Here is a 7341-nt window from a genome sequence, read left to right on the forward strand (position 1 = left end):
TAAGTTTTCAATGCAAGATGAAATTGGAGGTGTCTGATAGGTTTTATGCATATTCTTATCCCTGAAAATAATAGTGTGCTATTGCTTACTTATATTGAAATATATATAGGATGAACATTAGATGGACAGGCATAGTTCTTTTTTAGTATGATAAGGGTCTCAATGAATGGGTTCCATTTAATAACCTACATTATGCATTATTGCTTGTAAGCATTATTCATAACAACAAATTTTAATACACTAAATTTTGATAATAAAAAAAATATAAAAAACTGAATAATGCTTCTGCTAAATGTATTTGGTGAAAAAATAAGCAGGTGCCCTCGACTTGCAACCAGTCAAATGCCAACACCTCCCCGCCCTATGTCACAAGGTTCGAGTTCAAGTTCGTGTTCGATAGCCATTAAATTCGGATGAAATTCGACAAGGGGAAAAGTTCGAAAAAATATTCATGATTAAATTCGCCTTTATAAATTAGTTTTTTTTAAATATAAGTAATAAATCAATAAAAATAAAACACTATCATATTAAATTTGAATACATTATAATAAAATTTTAAAGTTATAATATAATATATTTAAAAATGTAATTCAATTATTATTAATAGATATATTAAATTTTAAATGTTAAATAATGAATATCTTATAATTAAAATATTTTAAAATATTAAATTTTAATATATTTAGTAAAAAAATAAAATTAAGTAACAAGTAGACATGGTTTAAATGTAAAATATCAAGATATAAATTTTATTAGAAAAAGCAAAAAAAAAAAATTAATTTAATAATTTAAAATATTTAAATTAGATTTTAATTATAAAATATTCATTATTTAACATTTAAGATTTAATATATCTATTAATAATAATTGAAATATGAAGACATAAATTTTATTAGAAAAAGCAAAAAGTTAAAATAAAAATAAAACAAACAAAAAAAATCGAGATATTAAATATTAAAAGTTTAAAACAATAGCCCTCGACTTGCATAGAATAGTTTCATGGTCGAAATTCATGGTCGAAATTCATGGCCGAAATTAAGCAAACGCTAGGCACTAGACTTGAAGAAAATAATTTCCGTCTGCCCTCGACTCCTATCTGCTTTGTGATCGTGGAAAATAGGCGCGAAACGAGGCAATTTTCGTCGTTTTCACTCCGTTTAGGGTTACCTATTTTTTCGCCTTTTTTGGGGTTTAAATTGAGGTTTTTTCACTTTTTTTTGGCGATTTTTTCAGAAAAATTGTTGACCTAGGGTTGACCGATTAAATCCGATTTTTTCGGGGAAAAAATCGGCAAACTCCCTGACTCCCGATTAATCAAGTATAATCGCGATTTTTTGCAGATGTTTGCTTCTTTGATTTATGCTTCTCACTTGTGCATTGCCATCATTGAGATCATTAAATATTTCCGATGCTTCATACTTATTTGTCTGAGCTCATAGAGATTCCATCAGGCTGAGGTGGAAGTGACAGTTGATGAGAAAAAAAGATAGAAAGAAATTATATTAATGTCAACAGATAACCAAAAGTAGGTAAATGGGACTCAAGAGTACACCAATTTACAAAGAAATTTCTAGGAGGAGAATCCTAGAGGCGCCCCATAAAAGGGGAAGAAACTAAGGCTCAAAATGTCTGACAGTGAAAATTAGTTTTCCCAATCAATACAAAGGTTCATTCCTTGTTGATAGTTCTTGGCTAGCTGTTTAGTTTTCTTGATTCGTTTCTTGGAGTGGCTATTAAAGTCAGTCACCATAATGTAATTGCAGGACTGATTCCCTTTTATTTAATAGTATATCATTCAACGTTATCAATAATTAACTTAGTATCAATTCCTAAAGGATGACATAAGACAGAAAACTGGAAAACATCAAAAAATTGAAGAGCATACTGTGCACAAAATTCACTAAAGAATAGTCAAACAAGCCTGAACAATAAAAGGTGCACAAGTAGACAGAGAGGAAGTGGATACCACAAAGATAATAATAAACTGAGCAAGAAAAATAGCACTAATTGAAAATATTTTGCAGCATTTAAAGAGAGATTCAAATCTATATAAATTAAAAGGTGTTTTCTGAAAACCTGAGCAAGAAAAGTTGCAAGATAGCATTGTAATGCTGTCAGTTCTGCAACTCTTTCTGAAATCTGAGAAGCAGCAGCAAGACTCAAATGCTTCACAGGAGAACCCTCAATAAGAAATCCACGTATTATTTGTGCAGTTCCTTCAAAGAATGCCCATGGCCCTCTTTCAAAAACCATAAAATGCAATTTCTCAGCATCTGTTCCCTGACAATCTCAAAACAAACCAAATACGATAGATTAAATTTTTTATTTATGGACACCAAAAGGAGAAGCTAATCTGTTTGTGGCATTATAAAGTATAGACCTTTGCACGAGTCTGCCAGAAATGTAAGTTCTTTTGCACATCATGCAAGCTTGATAAAACTTGTTCTGACATTTCCTCACATAGCTCATTTACTTTATCTACAATATCCATCAATGATCTGTAAATCAAGTCAGAGAAGACACTTGTAAGAATCAGCTATATCGAACCACTGATATTTATATGCTGATATGTACATAAACTCATAGACATATAGGGTGACTAGTTGAAGTTCTAATCTGAATTTTCTAAATGACTTATAAGTGGTAATGTCAATGCAAAATGACTATTGAAACTATTTAGTGATTTAGATGCTAGACTATTCTGAAGTATATTATAAGGCATAAGATACAATATCTGTTAAGAGATGGAAATTCAACCCAAGAGCAACTAATTAAAAAATTTAAATCAGGCATGTTCAGTATTCTGACCTAATTGATAAAAGAGACAACAAAAAGATTAAATATTCAGTCATATATAAAGTAAGAAAAGCATCCTAGAACTAAATGAAAACTAAGCAAAACAAAAAGACCAACATTTAAACATTTATGATCAAATCTAAAGAGAGCAAAGAAAACCATGGGTTCCCCTGGTGTCAATGATCATGCAGGATACTTGAGGCAACCAACAACCTATTCAGATTCAATACATGGCACTCTAGAAAATCCCCATGGAACATTAATGATTAGCATATATAGCCTTCAATTAATGCAATGAACATGAAGATTCTGTTGTTCCTTTCCATGAGTTGACTGAAGACCTAGGGAAGCTAAGTATTACCTTCCAGTGCATTGTTTCCTACTTATCTTTGATAGAGGGCAGAAAAGTAAAGGCAAAATACTTCATTGAAGCAATAGAAACTATGTGACAAATTGCTATCCAATTAACACATAAGGACAGACAATGTTTGGTGGGAGAGCCAAAGAAAGAGACATAAAATCATGGTTAAGCATAAAAAAACATATTAGAATCAGACGGCCCGAATATTACACTAAAAGACGGCATTGCTTAATTTGCAAACCTTGTCTAAGATGAGGATAGTGAAGGTATAAGCCCAGAGGTTAAAAGATGAATCAATGCAAAACTGGACTATATAGGATCAGCAAATATCCAAAAAGTTCTTTGATATTTTTAAAATAGTCAGCTAACAGAATTATCCTTTCATTTAAAGGATATTAGAACAATATGAAACTCCAAAGAAATTAGAGAAGCTTTTCATGAGCACTTTCAAATCCTCACTTTTCAGATACAAAGAACATGAACGCCAGAAAAGAATGTGGTTTGATAGCTTTGATCTCTCATTCTAGGTGGGGAGCTAGATCACTCAAATTCATTGGTATTCCTAGAATTTAGCAAGACCATTTTCATGTTATTGCAAGGAAAATGAATGACTATAGTTTATGAGAAAAGGTTTCTAGAAGTTGGAGGGTTTCCAGTTTGGCTAAAATATAATCTTTTTCATTGATCTTGATATATCATGGATGTCAAACCAGGTATTGTGACAATTAGCATTAATTAAACTGAGGTTCATATCCATGGCTTTTCTTGATGTTTTAGGGTGGAACACATGTAAATGGTTTGTAGTTTTATAAACAATGCAATTGTGATTTATCTTATTTTTAACTGAGGCACAACACTCTTGTTAGTCCACATGCATGTCCACCAACCTAGCGAGAGGCAGATGAGATAAATTATAAAATTCTGATGTGTTGCTATTCATATTCAACTCAAAATCCTAGCACATAATAGAACAGCAAATATAACCTAAATCTACACAGATCTTAGAATACAATATATACAGAGATCAGACAGAAATGCCAACTTCTATTTATCCACTTCATCACTTTGTTAATCACAGATTCTAACACATTGATCTACACTTATTTGCGTATTTACAAAAGAGACTTAAATATGGTCGATAAGAACATACTGTGATGATAAACTTCCAGAAGGAAAACATCAAAATAAATGTTGACACTCTTCCTTGACATTTGACCAATATGTAAATCCTTTGGTAACGGTCTCCCAACTGTGTCAGTATAACAGATAGTAAGGGGGTCAGATGAGGTGAATTCCAGTGGCAGAGTGAAGCACATCCATTTAGTGATCACAATGAAAGTGAAAAAAGAACATCTGATGGCGAGCAGAAAATGTCAGATGCAAACTAAATACACAAAATTACAATGTCAGGAATTGAAGAGAGGGTCCATTCCATTAGCCACCATATGTAAATCCTTTGGGTAAAAGAGTCTCCGACTGTGTCAGTATAACAGATAGTAAGGTGGATGAGAGAGGTCAATACCAGTGAGCCAAGCACATGCATCTAGTGATCACAGAGAAAGCACAAATTAGCATCTAAAGGCAAGCAGAAAATGCATGATGCAGAAAAGATAGAAAACATTTCAATGTCAGGAATGGAAAAGTGGATCCATTCCATTAGCTACCATATAATTAGAGCTGAAAACAAGGTGAATATTGCATTGATAACCACAAAGATTGCATAGAATAACACATTGTGTTATAAAACAAATTCACTCCTCGACTTGAAAACTTAACCATAGAACTGTATTTAAAATGTGATAACAAACCACTGTTACAATTACTCAAATAGTACAGAGCCGATTCCTGATTGTGCTTCTACAATATCCCTCTAATATACTGCAGGAGACCATGAGCGTACCTATTGTTGAATAGATATTGTTTTAGCAGCTTTTAGCTTTGAAATTGTTTGACTCAAACTGGGGCCAACGCCAAAAAGGCACTAAAAATATGCACCCTGAGAAGGAGAAACATAGACAAGCTTGAGAACAGAAATGGACTACAAATACAAAGAGCATATACAAAAACAAAACTGGGTATGATATCTTTGGAATATTTGCAGGAGGCAAAAACAGGGTAAAGGATCAGGACTTCATCTTCTTTACTTTTATATCTGCTTATTTGTTGGAAAGTGCTCACAAGAAACATTTGGTTTTATTGGACTGGTACACCTGGGAGGGGTTTGTGGACGCATCTGATTTGCTGGGCCTTCTATTTTTATGAAAGTGATTATCACACATCAGAAAAAATTAATATCAGACTAATGTCAGCTAGCTGCAACGTGACAGACTGGAGTCTTGAACCCATTATAGCCTTCTAAATGAGTATATGCTAATCTAAAGGCTGGGAAGACAATTAAATTAATTTATTTCTCCCACTCACTCTCATGAAGATTCAAGTTTATGGCTGTCGTCCAAGATTACTCTCAATAAATGCTGTTCCAAAACAAATTTTGGAAAAGCATCTCTCTCAAATTTTGTCCTAATGGGAGATTTACATTTAAATTATTTGTCATCTTGATCTGTTTCAAACTTATTACTTCTTTCCTAGGCACTTCTATTGGTAGAGTCCATGGATTGCACAGGCACTTCAGTTGGAAAGAGTCCAGAATTGCGAAGGTTGACATTAGGATAAAGGGTGCTTAATTTATTCATCACCATCATCATTGTGGAATTGACCATCTTATTCCACAAAGGCCCATTCCTTAAACTTGAGAGGAGATTTCCAGAGCACTATAGTCTTTAAAATGCTTATGAAAACACTGACCAAAATGAACATTCTAGGACCACCTTTAGCTAGCCAAAATTCCACATTACACGATAATAATTAAATTATCCTGCAATAATGTGGACCTTTCCATTGAGATCAATTGCACTACTGAACAAACTTTGTCTTTGAAGTTTCCTATTCAAACAATGAGTTCCGAAAAGATCCTATACCAAGGTGATTGTCCACCTCTTTTGATCAATGTCTTCACTGGAGACATAAAAGTCATCTGCAAGTCAAAGGCATCCTTGCTGATGAAGGTTTAGGGGCATCGGCGTCATGCCCCGTCCTTGATCATCATATTTTCTTCCAATCAAAGAATATAACTTAAATATAGCAATTAAAATATTGTTAATTGTTTATTTATTAATTTAAATATTCATTATGTGCAAATAAAATAAATATAGCAATCAATATTAATTAATTAATATTTTAATGAATGTTTGTTTGATATTATTATTAATTAATTAATATTTTATTTTATTAATGTTGTTTGATGATATTATTTGATAAATATTAATTAATGAATATTTGTTTGATAATATTATTAATTAATTAATATTTATTAGATGATGGTATTCATGAAATGTTTTGGATGAAATAAATTAATAAATGGGTCCCCTAATCTCCAAAGGGGTCCCATGTGATCCTAAGGCAGCAACTCCTTGGAAAAGTCAGCCCCTTTGAATAGTGGTGACTCTTCCTTGAGTCATCACCCTCCCTTGCTCCTATAAAGCATCGAGAGGGAGGATAGGAAAAGGGGGTGGAAAGTTCAGAAAAAAAAAGGCATCGGAGGAAATAAGAAAGAAATCGGGAGAATGATATCTCACACAACAGAAGTAACTAAGACCGCCACAGCAATTGTAAGTTGCCTCTAAGCCATAAGAAAGACTCCAGGTATGATCTGATACACTACTAATGTTATGTAACAAACAGTAACACTCAGCAAGAATTAGAATAAATTTAATCTTGTTCACAACAACCTATGGGTTCAGTATTGTTACCATTCACTTGCCAACTACGATCTCTGTTCTATTGTTAGTCTGAATATTGTTCACTTGTTATTTATGATGATACTAAATGACATGATCACTGTTCTAGTCTAGAGGACTAGACAGTATGAATCATATTCATTCGTTATTTATGTTAACACTAAATAATCTGATCACTGTTCTCTTCTGATAGCACTAGATAGTATGAATAACATTCAATTGCTATTTATGATAACACTAAATGATAAGATCATTGTTCTCTGGTCATTCTGAGAACACTAAAGGGAATCAATCAGATCAGATCAGAACTGTTATTAAGTTACAGGCAGTAACATCCTTGTTCTTGGTGGTATGCATGGGGAAGTGCTTAATATGTATGCTTAATAT

General features: G+C 32.7%; 1 long non-coding RNA gene across 1 annotated transcript; it reads right to left on the reverse strand.

Moving 5' to 3' along the window:
- Positions 1 to 2079: 2079 nt before the first annotated feature.
- LOC131873494 (uncharacterized) lies at positions 2080 to 4694 on the reverse strand. Its single transcript, XR_009371432.1, has 4 exons — positions 4560 to 4694; positions 4308 to 4406; positions 2381 to 2498; positions 2080 to 2280 (listed from the first exon to the last, which is right to left on the reverse strand). It is a non-coding gene; the product is annotated as an uncharacterized LOC131873494 (long non-coding RNA).
- Between the last annotated feature and the right edge of the window lie 2647 nt (positions 4695 to 7341).

This window comes from Cryptomeria japonica, unplaced genomic scaffold, assembly GCF_030272615.1.
Source record: "Cryptomeria japonica unplaced genomic scaffold, Sugi_1.0 HiC_scaffold_1842, whole genome shotgun sequence".
Classification (NCBI taxonomy): Eukaryota; Viridiplantae; Streptophyta; class Pinopsida; order Cupressales; family Cupressaceae; genus Cryptomeria; species Cryptomeria japonica.